A 13240-nucleotide genomic window follows, 5' to 3' on the forward strand; every position below is an offset into this window, starting at 1 on the left:
TATTTGCCTGTGCAGCACCAAAACGAGGGCTGGATTAAAAGTGTATGGGGGGACACAGAACAGTGGGGAGATGTGTGGGGAAGGATCCATCCTATGAGGGTATACAGGTGGCTTTGCCTGCACCCAGCACACTCGCAAGGATGGGCCTTAAATCAGCCCTCAAGTCAACAGCGCAGTTAATTGCTCATTCATTCCACAGCCGGGTTAATCATTAATTTAAATTAATAATTGAGACAATAATTAAACTAAATAAGTAATACACGGGACAATTGAAGCGATAGGTCTCGGTGCTCACTGCTCTTTGGCGTTACTCATTGACCCGCAGTTTATAGGATGGATTCGACAGGGGACGGACCGCGGTGCCTCACCTCCCACCCCCCCCCTCCCCTCCGGACGCACGCACAGACGGAGGGAGGGAGGGATGGAAGGAGGGAGGGATGGAAGGAGGGACGGATAGAGGGAGGGAGGGATGGGGGGAGGCGGCTCCCGGCCCGGGGGAGGAACTACAAATCCCGTGAAGCCGCGCCGCCCGCCCGCCGCCAGCGGGGCTTTATAAGCGGGGAAATGGCCCGAGTGCTGCAGTCGGAGCATCTCCGGAGGCGGTGGTGTTGGATCTGTTCGAGCACCTGCGGGCACTGAGGGTTGGTGATGTCGGACCGATCCTTTTTCACTCTCATTTTCCCTCCCGAGCATCTCGGGGTCTTCATCTCCGGGAGATGGGAGTGCGGATGATGGTGGTGGGGTGATGCGGCGGCTGGGAGGCGGCCCGCTGAGGTAGGATCCTGGCTTGGGGTCGGGGGAGGGGAGAGTGGGGTATCGGCGGGGTCCCGGGCATCTCGTCGAGGCTCTGAGCCGGGCCGCAGAGCCCGCTGTGCCTCCGGTGGGTTCCGGCCCTGTCTCAGCCGCCTTTGTGTCCGGGCAGCCTCGGGGCTGCGGCCGGGGGATGCTTCAGGGCTGGGAGCCGAGGGGTCGGGCTGGCAGGGCAAGGATCTCTCTTTAAAAGGAAAAGAAAAGAAGCCATGAAAGTATTATTATTTAGAAAGAATTGAAAGATTTTATAATTTTTATCTTATGACTTTTCCCTTCCCAACCCGTGGGAAAACCACCATAGAAAAGCTCTATGCTAAAGAGGGACTGCGGTGAGCTGCAGGCAGGTGCCTGGCTGGGGTGAGGGGAGGCCCTAAGGAGCCTCAATCCCCCCTTCTCCCTCCTCTAATGGGGGCCCAGGGCTCTCCCCACCCCCTGGTGCTGTATACATGGAGCTGGGAGCACTTGGTGGGGGTGGGTGATGTGATCTATCTGTGATGCACAAGAGCACTTTTGTGTGAACGCTAGAAAAACATGAATGAGTCCCTTCTTTTACTTGCTTGCTACAACAAAAAGACCACACCGGTCTAGACCTGCAACCAATAACACACAAATTAGTGCTGTCTGCTCCTGGGGATGCAATGCAGTGAGGACGGCGTTGGCCTTTTGAGCCCACTGAGCTGTATGGAGGGTGAGGGATGCTTGTTTGGGGAGAGGATGTTTGAGGTTACTTTGATATAAATAAGAGGAGCTTTTATTGCCTGGACATTGTTAGTGTTGCTCTCTGCTGGATTGGAATGCGTTTCCTCTGAAGGGTTTTTGAGATGGGAGGAATTACTCAGCTCTCTTGCTAATTGAGACATCTTTTTATAATCACAGTCCCAGCTGGTAGGGTGGAAGTGGGGGAGAGGGGGCTGCTGAGCAATGACTCAGGCCTGTGGAAATGCTGCCTGCATTTAGAAGGGCAGCTTTCAGTTTAGAGAGGTGTATGTGAGGGCACCTTCCTCGTTCCTATCTCGTTCTGTGCTGTCAGGCAGGTGATAACACTGATGTCCCAAAGCCATCGCTTCCCTATAAAATTATGGGTGGGTGGGAAAGATCTGCACACCTCAATCCTCCCACAGATGTGGGGGTCACACATGTGCTGTTTGGGTATCAGTGTGGGACACATGGGGTGTTGCAATGCTTGGGCTTTACTTTCTTAAAGGTTTTGGTGCTAATGCTGCTTGGACTTGTCTTTCCTATTGGGCTGCTTGTTTGCTGGTTGCTTTCCATGTGTAGCTCTCTAAACCAAAAGCCACCTTGCAGTGTGGCACCCCTCAGGCTTCATTCCATGGGTTGGCAGTAACCTTTCCTGTGTTGCTGCTGAATGGTTGGACCCTAAAAAGCTCCCCCTGACAGCTGGGAGATAATTTCTTGATGAGGACTTAGGGTTATAAGTGTAAAGTCCCTTTGCAAGCATAGTATGTGTGAAGAGAAATACAATCCAGTTCTTCATTGGTGGGGGGAAGTTATGGCTACTGTTACAGCTATGGATGTTTCCTTCATGTTGTCTCTTGAGCAAGGAGGGCTGTGCTGCAGGAATTGAGTCTCTGCAAGGCAGAAATATGGGGAAGCTGTTGGGCATGGGATGTGTTGTGTGTGTTGTGCTGCTTGCAGCCACCTGTGGGTTCAGGTGGGTTTGGTGGTGATTGGGATGTTGGTGCCACAGCTGCCTCTGTTGCCAGCACTAATTTACTGGCTCATATCTTCTTACCTTCAGCAATGGGGGCAGTAACCTGAATGGTTTAAACCCCAAATCTCCTGGGCTTTGCTGGGACCAACCCCTCTCATGTTCACCCTTCCAGCCTGAGCTGCAGGTGACTTCGCTCCTTGGGTCTGAAAGAAGAGAGCTGCCCTGAACCAGAGGGGACTGGCAGTCACAGTCACTTGCAGGGGATGTAAGCAGCTGGATGATTAGCTATAAATTAAACTGTGGGTTTAGTATTTAGTTCACCTGTAGCTGACTGCCTCAGTGCAATGCAGCTCTGTGGGCTGCAGAACAGAGAAGGCTCAGAGGACACAGGGACCTGAGCCTTCCTGAAATGGATTCCTCTGAATGTAGTGAAGAACAGTGATGAAATACAGGAGCCTGGGCTCTGAGCTGCTCTGAGGGCTGGACATGGGCGTATATTCCTCTTGTGCTTGGTTTCAAACACATTTAATATAGGTGCATTGCTTCTCTCCAGTGGGATGGGTGTTTCCTAACAGCCATTGGCTCATCTTTACTGGAGGGTTTAAGATGGTCTCTTCTATCCAGGAACTCTTCTCTATACAAAGTGCCTTCAGTGTTGGGAGATCAGATGTCTCAGGCCCCAGACAATGGGGGGGATAAGGCAGCAGCACCATGCAGCTCGCTGGGGGCTCTTCTGTTTGAACTTTGAGCAGGAGGGAAAAGCAACAAAAGGGAGGGTAAGGAAAGTGCGGTGCTTTGCCAGTTACCAAGGCCAGCCAGAAAGTTATAATGGCATTACAAAGGGCAGCCTTGTTCAGAGTGGCTTATTTCATCAGAAAGATGAATTTAAAATAATAAAAGGGCAAATGCTGGCGTAAAGTCCCCTCTGTTAGTGTAAACACTGCAGGAAAACCCTTTTATTAGGGAGTTAAATTAGGTAATAAATACTGTTGGGTTTTGATGAGAACTCTTAACACAGGATTAGGGTTTATGGGGCGTTACCTTATTAGCCCCTGGGGACAGAGTTGGGTTCCGTGTGGCTTCATGTCCTGCTTTGCTTTCAGTGCTTTGTTTCCCCCCTTTCCCTGCTGGGTTTCCCCTCCTGTGGTGGCAGGCAATGCAGTTGGAGGGCTAAAACCCAAACCTTGGATTAGGAGTTTGATTCCCTGGGTGCTTGTGCACATGGGTTTCACATTGGGACAGGCTCTCTCAAGGCCCTTGTTGCTGTGGTTTTGTTCTTGCTTCTTGCCCCTGGAGCTGTCAGTGCTCTGGAACAGCTGCAGCAGAACTGCCTGTGCTCTCACAGAAGGCAATGCCCAGCAATGGCTCTCAGTAGAGCTCAAAGACAACCTCTAATGCACTGTGACAGCAGGTTGCTGTGTGGTGCGTGCTACTGCACGGCTTTGGGTTGGGAGAGCGCTGCAGGGAACATTCCTTTGGGATATGTGTTAAATACTGTTTGTTGGCAGGTGGAACTCTCCTGCTCATCTTCCCATGCAGATGAGCTCAGTGCTGGGGTTGGATTATCTCTGGGTAGGCAGCACCTTTGGGAGGGAGAGAAGCAGCACCTGGGTGCTGCTGACACCAAGAGGCAGCCTGGCTCACTCAGAGCTCTGTGCCCAAATACCTGTTGGTAGGAAATAAGCTCCAGGAATGAAGCTGGCAGTGGCTTTTCTGTGCTTCCAAGAGAACCTTGCTTGGCTGCCCTTGGGAGCCCCCCAGCAGAGCCTGTAGTTGAGTGCTGGCAGATGAACAGCAGCCTGTGATGTGGCTATGGGCAGGTCTTGCTTGCAGGGGAGTTGTGTTCAGCCAGCTGCAGCTTTGGAACTTAAACTTTATTTGGAGCATGTGGTGCCAGCATCTCCCCTGCAAGCTGGAGATGAAGGAGGGCATGGTGTCACCCTCAGGGGAGGCAGGGTTAACTTTAGGGGTGGAAAAGCAGCTGCACTTGTGTTGTGGGTGCTGCTTTGTGGTGCTGCAGTGCAGCCCGCAGGTGTGTGCACTGATCATCCTGCTTAGACACAGAGGACGGCAGGAGCTGGAAGTGGACACTAGAAGTGTTTGGCATACGAGTGTTTGATGCAGTGTTAAGTTTTGCTGTAAATAGGATAGAACACCTGAAGCTCACCAGACAAACTGCAGTGGCACCACAGCTCCCTTGGGGGGATGGGGGGGAGAAAAAGAACTGGGTGGTGATGGTGGCCCCAGGTCCTGTGTGTCCCAATGGCAAACATCACATCTGCCCAGCTGAGGGGGAGGGAGGGCTTCCAGTTCAGCAGCCCGGATGGGAAATAATGATCCCCTTTCTATAGCTTCTCCAATTGTTCCCAAAAATCCTTTTAAAAAGGAGGGAAGTTCCTTCCTTCCTTTCAGCTCCCGGTATCTTTAAGAATTCACTCTATTGTGGCTCAGGACAGAGACCCTTCTATGAGGGCTGCATAGGCACTCTTCGGAGTCCCCCTCCTCTGTGCCCCCCCTGCCCCATCCCAACAAACCCCCATTCTCCTCTGAAGAGGGTCCCTCTGTCTAACGCCAAGTAACTCTTAAGGGTAGCATTTATCCTCGGGCACTCAGCGCACAAAGAGTGCTGGAGTGTCAAATAAACTCACTCCAGCCTGCAAAGAGAAGAGGAAGAAAATACAAAACCCCCTTTATTTCCACCCCTGCAGGGGAAACAAATACGGACTTTGTGCTGGAGAGCAGCAGCGCCCTAACGAAGCGAGGCAGTCCCAGTGTATCCCCATAAAGTGCTGTGCATGCACACATACTGTAGTGAGTGTGGAGCCATCAGACAAGTGCTAAATCAAAATCCCTCCTAAGGATTCCTATGTGCCGCAGTGACAGCGTTCCAGTGACTTCTATTTGCTTTCGGGGGAGGAAGATGCTGATTCCCCCTGCCAAGGGACAGTGGGGTCTGTGTGAGACAGCTGCTGCAGGCTCTCATTTCATCAGGACATCATTGCAATGGGGGAATTCTGCTCTCTGCACCATTGTGGGGTGCTTGGCCACGTTGTCCTGCCAAGAAATTGTCCTCCTTATGGGGATGGGTTGTTTCCTGTGTATCAGACTTGCTGCTGGTTGCTGCTGTTCCCTCATCCTGGTGTGTTTCTCTGCAGGTTTTGGTAACTGCCATTGCTGATGGGTGAGTGGATGCGATGGTTGTTGGAGTATCCTTTGTACCTGGAAGAGAGAAGGCACAATCAGCCTGACCATGTGTGGGTTTGGGACTTCTCGGCCAAGCAAGGAGGATTCATCTTGGGATGGCTTTTGTCTGCTGGGATCTCACATCAGGAGCCCTTTTGGACCACTGTGTGTTTTGGATGCGCCCTTCTGCCTGTAGCTGGGAATGAATGCTGCTTCCAGGTGGCCACAGACACCTGCTGCTCTAAATCTGCTGGATTATTTCTTTTGGCATCGCCCTGCTGGTGCGGCAGCTTTTCCTCAACTTGTTCAGCTGCTTTTGGTGCTTGAGATCACTCCACTTACAGATGTAGAGCTGCAGTTGCAGCCCAGCGCTGCAGACACCTCTCCTTTTTGGGCTACTATTTCTCAGCATTGGGGCACTTTTGGAAGAAGACCACGTCCATCCACACATGTGGGAATGTCCTGTTGGTGCTCGGTGAGTCAAGGGTTTAATTTCCTTCTTTAAGTTATTTTTTCCCCTCTGTTTTTAGGAAACGATGTGAAATTGAGTTCCCTGCTCCTCCAGGAGCAATGGAGTAGATAGAGGTTTGCTTTGGGAAGCTGACATGGCTTTCATCTCCTGCTTCAGTGATCTGTTTCATTTTAAGCCTGAAATCTCGTGCTTTCTTCCTGGGGTTACTGTAGAATAATAGACAGAGGAGTGGGAGTGGGAGTGCAGCACCCCACAGGCAGGTTTCTCTTTATTTCCCTGGGAAGGAGGAACCCTGCTGGTTTGCTGTGCTTAGAAGTGTGTCACAGCAGGTGGTGGGGGCTGCCACTTGTGAGGTTTATTGGAAGCAGTGTGGGGCTCATCTCAAGGTGGGGAGCGGGTGCAGGGGTGAGCTGGGAGTGGGCAGCCTCCCTGCAGAGGGAGGTGAAGCTGTGAGCTTCCTTGAAGCAGCAAATCCACTTTGGGGAAGGCGGGGGCTGCTGGGGAGTGATGCTGGGCCTTTGGTGTGTGTCTTTGAGGGGGGGGGCTTGTGTCAGCAGGATGCTGAGATGCACCCAATGGGCTCTGCAGGAGGAGTTGTGGCTTTGCAAGAGGGAATGGAGAATTAATACAGGGGTTCTGGCTTGGATGAGCTGGTGATTGCTGTGCTGGGGGAGAGGGGCTTCTCCTGCTGTCCTGGAGGGCACGTCCTGGGGCTCTGTGCCCCCAGAGCACCTCAGGTTCCTGTGCCTTCCCTCATGGTCCGTTGCTTGGGCCCTGGACCAGCTTTCTGTGCTGCCCATTGCCAAGAAGGAAATGCAGTTGTCCTGTTTTGGCTTTTCTCTGGGTCTGACCTGCTGATAAAACATGGCTTTCACAGTCCCTGTGTGCTTTGGGGAGGATGTTCCCCTTCAATCCCTGCACAGGCTTTAAGCCTTCAGATGCTCTGTTGCTCTGAGCTGATGTGGATCCCATTTATTTCTGGAGCATGGAGCAGAAATGGCTTTCTTGAGAATATGCTGTGGTTCACTCTGGCTAGGCTTCTTTCTCCCGTGTGTTTTCCTGTAATGAGCTTTGGTCCGGGAGAATGAGGCTGAGAGATGTGGTGCAATGAAGGGAAAATTGCTGCTGTGGGGAGGAATAAAAGCACACTTGTGTTTTGGGTTCGAGCTCATCTGTTCTTGTTTGCTGGTGCTCAGTCTGATGCAGGCTGGTGGGAATGTGAGGTCTGTGTTGGTGTCAATTCAGGGGCAGTGCAGCTCTGTGTATCCAGCAGCTGAGCAGGTTTCATCCACACTGGTGCAGAAAAAGGAGATATAAAGATGCTGTTCTTCCTGCTGAATGCAGATACAGGACAGGTTGTGGTGTGTCCTCCCCAGAGACAGCTTTGCCAGCTGGATGCTGAAAAGATGGAAGAGGTAAATGCAGACCTTAGGAGGCAACTGGCTCATGCTTGCTTTGCACTGTACTCACCCAGCTATCAGCAGAGCTGAGATGTCCCCCAGTGTTCCCAGTTCCTCTGTCAGCTTCTGACTGGTGTTTATGGAGCTATGTCTCTTCCCAGAGCCTCGTGGTTGTGGTTTTACCTATGAGCATCTGAATGCACCAAGCACTTGAGTTTATCTCCTTGCAGTGTGAGTCCTTTGGCTTCCTGCCCCTGAACTATAGGGAGGAAGGGATGATATCACATATTTCCTCTTGTAGGTAGTACATTAGCTTGATCAGCTCTTTGGGTTAAGGCAAGGTGGAGACTCCACCCCAAACAAGTGTAATGCAGCTTGGCTCTCTAACACCTTGTGCAATAAGGGGTCAGGCTTGTATTTCTGTCTTTATTTTGACATTTTCAGCTGTTTCAGAGGTGAACTGTAAGTGTGGAGCTCCACTATCAGCTTGGCTGCTCTCTTTGCTTGTAACAAGTGATACACCAAGCCCTGTTTGTTCCCTGGGGTAAATGTCACTCTGCTGGGATGCTCCATGGTTCTGATGGCTGTTAATTCTGTCTGGTTTTGCTCTCCCTGGGACCTGCAGGAGGGCTCAATGGGGACCTCCCTGCAGAGTTCATTACCCCACCTTGCAAGCAGCGAAAACACACTGGCGTGATTTAAGTCGCAAAATCCCATCTCACTCTCTGGTCTGATAACGACTCCTTGCGGCGGAGCGACTCCGGAGCGACAGAACGGGTCCGATCCGGGGCTGCGTTGCCACCTGGCGGCCGCGTTGGGCCGGGCTGAGCCGAGCTGTGCTCCCGGTGCTGGGGCGATAGGCGTTGTATTGACATGGTCTGCCAGACTTAACTCAAGGCTTAGGAAAGAAAACCGAATTCTGCAGTTCAAACCGGCTGAATGGCCCTGATTCCCCCCAACAGAATGAAGTCCAAAGGCGAGGAAAAAATACAAGCAGTAACTCTTCATGATGCTTTTCAGTGCTTTAGGTGTGACTGATGGGAGAATTTCTCCCTGTGTTTCTTTTTTGTCAGGTTTCTCCTCTTGGCTTTAATTGGGAAGTTTGCCCTTAGCTTTGCAAGGAGCTGCTGCAGATTCAGGTGGTGAATGCTCAGAGTCAGAGGTTGGACCTGGGTCTGAGCAAGGCAGTCCCTGCCCTGTGTCTGAGCATCTAGAAAACATCCCTGGAGCACTTTTGATCCTTTCTCTTCCACTTCTGCAAATACCTGTAGGAAGTGGTGCTGGGCTTTGCCCACAAGGAGCACAGTTTGGTGCAGGAGGAGCCTGAGATGCTCACTGGCAATCAACTGCAAGACAGGCAGTTATAAGGAGGACCTCGTGCTGTCGTGCCAGTCAGCTCCCTGCAACTCTAATTACTCCCTGCAACGCTAATTACTCCCTCCTCCCAGCTGGGGACCACCGGGTGGCACTGTGGCTCTGGCCGCGGTGTAGTGCTGCGGTTTGGCCACTTGGTGGCGCTGTGGCTCCGCCGGTGGCGGACTCCGCTATTGAGGGCTGATCTCATGGGGTGTGATGGATGTGCAGGATGGGGCTGGGGAATAAGCAGATGTAGGGGCTATAAGTGTGACCCCTGTGCATCTGGCTTCATACAAAACCAATTGATGTGTACAGCTTAATAGATTTGTCTGAAAAGCTTCAGCAAAGCCATTCCTTTGGTGTCCTATTGAGAGTGCACTGAGCAGGTCCCCACCTCCAGCACTGCAGGAGCTGATGCAGGGATGGTTTGATGTGTTGCTTTCCCTAAAGAAAATATATGAAGGAGGCTGCTCTGCTGGCCTTGACTTCTCTGGCCTGGCTTCCTCAGGTGAAGAAGGGCTGGGAGCACTGTCTGGCTCAGCACTTCCTCATTGCGCCGTCTGGAAGCGGGTGAATAATGACAGGATAAAGCAGTGTGTTTGGCTGCCTCGAAAAGCACTTTGAGATCAGTTCCAGGCTGCTCGATCGGCACCATTCACACTGAAAGATTTCACTGTCCAGGCTGCCTCCTCCATAGCTGGAGTCGGTGGCAGATTCCAGCAGTGCTACCACTCCGGAGCTGGGTTTCCATGGTGAATGCATTTGGGTATTGCACTGCTTCCTAAAAACTCTGGGCTCTTTGTGCCATGAGCATCACAGCTCCCCCATGGGGGGCTGCCTGGGTGGATGGCTGCTGAGCTGGGATGCTTTAAGAACCACCAACAGCTGTACCCTCAAGTCAGTGAGTTGGTCATCGTGCTTTGCATGGCAGTGATGGGAGCACTGTGCTGGGCACCCCTGCACCCTGCCCTCATGTGTATCCATTATCTTGTGCTCCCTGTTGTGCTTTCCCAAGGCAACGGAGGTTCTGAGGTGCACATCTGCCCTACAAAAGCACCTCGATGCAATGGGAGCTGTGCTGCACCACCGTCCTTTGGAATGGTCTCCTCACTGTTAGGTTCAGCAAACAAAACCCGCCTGCTTTGTATCCTCCTCTGCTTTCCTTCCCCACGCAGAAAGGGAGGGAGAAAAATGACTGAAATATTTTCTAGCAACAAAAGGCTGAGGGTGAATCTGGATCAGCCGTTCGGATCCATCTGAGGCCAAATCTCCAGGGTTCTCAGCGGAGGAATTAAAGTACTGAGGCTTTCTCTTTTCTTCAGAAGAACAAACAGGAGCGGTTACCACTTCCTCTCGCTCATAAACAAAACCAGTCTGACGTCTCCAGGAGAAACCCTGCCAAGAGACTTTCCTTCCTAATTGTTTGATATTTCTTCAGCTCTGATTAGTATTCACGAGTGCCTGGTGCATGCAGGAGGTTCCAACAGCAGGCTGGGGATTTTTGCTTCAGTTGGAACCCACTCTCTCTTTCCAGCCCATGTCCTCCCTGTCCATCCCTCTCCCTCACTCCATTCTTTGTGTTGTTTCCCTTATCTGCCATGCTTGGCTTTGCTCTGAGCTTTTGTTGTCGTTGTCTCTTGGCCACCATCCTCCATGGTTTTTGTGCAGGAGCTGCACCGATGTCCCATCTTCAGCAGTTCTTTTTCTTCCCTTTCAGCCTTTTCTTTGCCCTGGGGAAGCAGCTCCGCTGCAGGAGCAGTCACCTTCCATTGGAGGAAAGGGCAGATCGGGGTTTGCACCAAACTATGGTAAATCGTAGAATGGCCTGGGTTGAAAAGGACCACAATGATCATCTGGTTTCAGCCCCTCAGCTACATGCAGAGTTGCTAGCCACCAGACCAGGCTGCCCAGAGCCACATCCAGCCTGGCCTTGAATACATTAAGCGGGTGTAACTGATCGATGCTTGGCTGATGTTTGGAGTCTGAGGCTGCAGCAGCAGAGCTGTCCCACTTGCCTACAGCAATGCCTCCTACATCATCATCCTTTAACCTTAAAGTCCTTCCTATGGAAGGCTGGAGCTCCAGGTGCCCTTAGAGATCCCTGTAGGGCTCCTGGCATATTGGCAGTGCCTGATGCAGACATCACTGGGGAAGCAGCGAGGAGCAATTTGTGTTTTACCTTCAAACTTTTCCCCCTCCCCAGCATGGGCAATGCCTGCTGCCAATGCTCTGGTTGGAGGAGGAGGACTCATTACTCTGGTGCTGTTTTTTCCAAGGTAGTTATTGTGCACAGCTTTCCCAAATCTCCACTTTGTGGCTGGGTTTTAAGATGTGACATTGTTCCGAGTTCTGTTCTTGCATCATGTGCTGGAGATTAGGAAATCAGTAGCGATAATAAATATCGCTGAATGAGTGGGTGTGGGCAGGAGGAAGGGAGAAGAAAATGATTTAAAGGGCAAGGAGAACTCTGAGCTCCGTCTGCAGAGCTTTCTGCAGGGATGAGTGGAGCTTTTACAACCTGTTCTGCAGGAGGTGTAGCAAAGCAACTTGTTTTGAGTATATGTGGTTGGAGATGCCCATTTGGGATGCAGGTATGTTCACCTGAGCATCCCAGCTCCCTGCAAGGGATGGTCCCTGCCTGGTGCATGTGTGCTGGTGGAACCTTGATGTACCCAGCCCTCATGCTGCTGCTTTGGGAAGCTGTTTGGTTCCTGGTGCGTGCTTTGGGAGCACACAGCTCTGACTCTATGACTCAGCTTGAGTTTCTTAATCGATGAAGCAGCCCTGTGTTGTGTTGTTCTCACACTTTCTGTGCCGTGGGATCAGAGTGTTGTGCAAAGCACCGGTGGATGCATCCTCTTGGCTGGGTAGAGCAATGGATCCTCTTCATTTCTCAAGAGGGGAAAACTGAGGCTCTGTGAGATGAAGCCATTTGTCCAAAGTCATGGAGGAAAGTGGTGGCTGAACGCAGGGCCTGAGGAGCTGCATCTTTGGTCTCCCAGCAGCTGTGGGCTCCCTCAGCTGGGGCACTTGGTTTGCATTTGTCTGTGCAGTAGAAGCTGAAGCACACCCCTTTATTTCTCATGGCAAACAAGCAGTTTTCTTTGGTAGCTTCAGCTTGCTGGGCTGCCTGCTCTGCCCCTTGTCTGCCTGATGCCATGACCCTGCCTGCTGTTCCTGCTCTGGGCACTGCTGGTATCCCTGGGTGCAGTGTTCCCCTCTAAAGAGCCACACACCCCTTATTGCTGGGGTAGAGGACCGTAAAAGAGCTCTGCTGGGGCAGTTTGGGTGCAGTTCTTTGCACAGCTCTGTGCTCAGTTCATTCCAAGCTCTTATTGCTGCTCACAAACTGGGTTAGCAATGTTCCCATGGAGCAGGAAGGCATGATCCCCTTTCTGCAGAAGGAAGGGCAGCTCATACAGCACGGAAGGATTAGGAATGGGATTTCCTAAAGCCTCCTGGTTAAGAACACTGGCACTTGCAAGTCTCTTACGTTACTCAAGAGCCCATGTGCAAAATCTGTCTGGAACAGAGCATTGAGCTCATGTCTTATGACAGTCTGGTTCATCCAAGCTCTTCAGCAGAACAGTGAGGCACCGTGATGATTATGGAGCTATTAGGATGCTTATTTTTGGAGCACCACTATTTTCCTCACTGACTTCCACCTGGCAAGGTCTCCTGTCTCTTTTTTCCCCCTCTTTTTTTCCTACTGTTTGCCCAGTTGGAAAGAGGTGATGGGATGTGATAAGCAAACATCAGAAAACAAAGTTCAGGCACAGGTATAGCTGAATGGGGAGCAGGTTCCCTCACCGTAGCATCCCCTGCGTACTGGGAAGTGCTTTGCCTTTGCTCTGATCACATCTGAGGTTGGGTGGCCCAATCTGCCACTCAACAGGTTTAGCTTTTTGCCCTGTAGTTTTGCTGGGACTGTGCAAGAGGAAACAGCTACTGCTGGCAGCACTGGAATGGAGTACTTGGCAGATAAGTGCAGTCCGTATGGTTATACCAAAGCAGATGGACAGCTGAGAGCAGTGCTGCTGGGGTATCTCCCATCCAATGCCCAGCTCAGGTTGGCTGCATAAGGATTGTGTTATGTTTCTATGTTCTTTGGCATCCCTTGCAGCACTTGGAAAAGGGATGCTGTGATGTCAGTACAGGTAGAACGAGCTCCTTGCTGACCTCCCCTTCTTGGCCCAGGCTCATCCGGATGCTCATAAAACCTGCTTTCTGCAGCTCCTGGAACTTGTTCCAAGAGGTTTTGGCTGGTCTGGGGAGCTGTGAGCATTTGTAGGATGACAGGGCGTAGCGGCTGCAGGGTGGGAGCTGCAGGGAGCTTCCCACCCTCTA

The 13240-nt window shown here is 51.7% G+C and overlaps 1 long non-coding RNA gene across 20 annotated transcripts in view; it reads left to right on the plus strand.

Annotated features, from left to right (window-relative positions):
- Positions 1–484: 484 nt before the first annotated feature.
- LOC107322215 overlaps positions 485–13240 on the plus strand; it is a 148058-nt gene continuing 135302 nt past the window's right edge. For all 20 annotated transcript variants that reach the window (XR_004309188.1, XR_004309195.1, XR_004309197.1 and 17 more), the window contains exons 1-2: positions 485–774; positions 5638–6140. This is a non-coding gene — a long non-coding RNA (uncharacterized LOC107322215). The remainder of the gene's footprint in view (positions 775–5637; positions 6141–13240) is intronic.

Source organism: Coturnix japonica, chromosome 18 (genome assembly GCF_001577835.2).
Source record: "Coturnix japonica isolate 7356 chromosome 18, Coturnix japonica 2.1, whole genome shotgun sequence".
NCBI classification, from domain to species: Eukaryota; Metazoa; Chordata; class Aves; order Galliformes; family Phasianidae; genus Coturnix; species Coturnix japonica.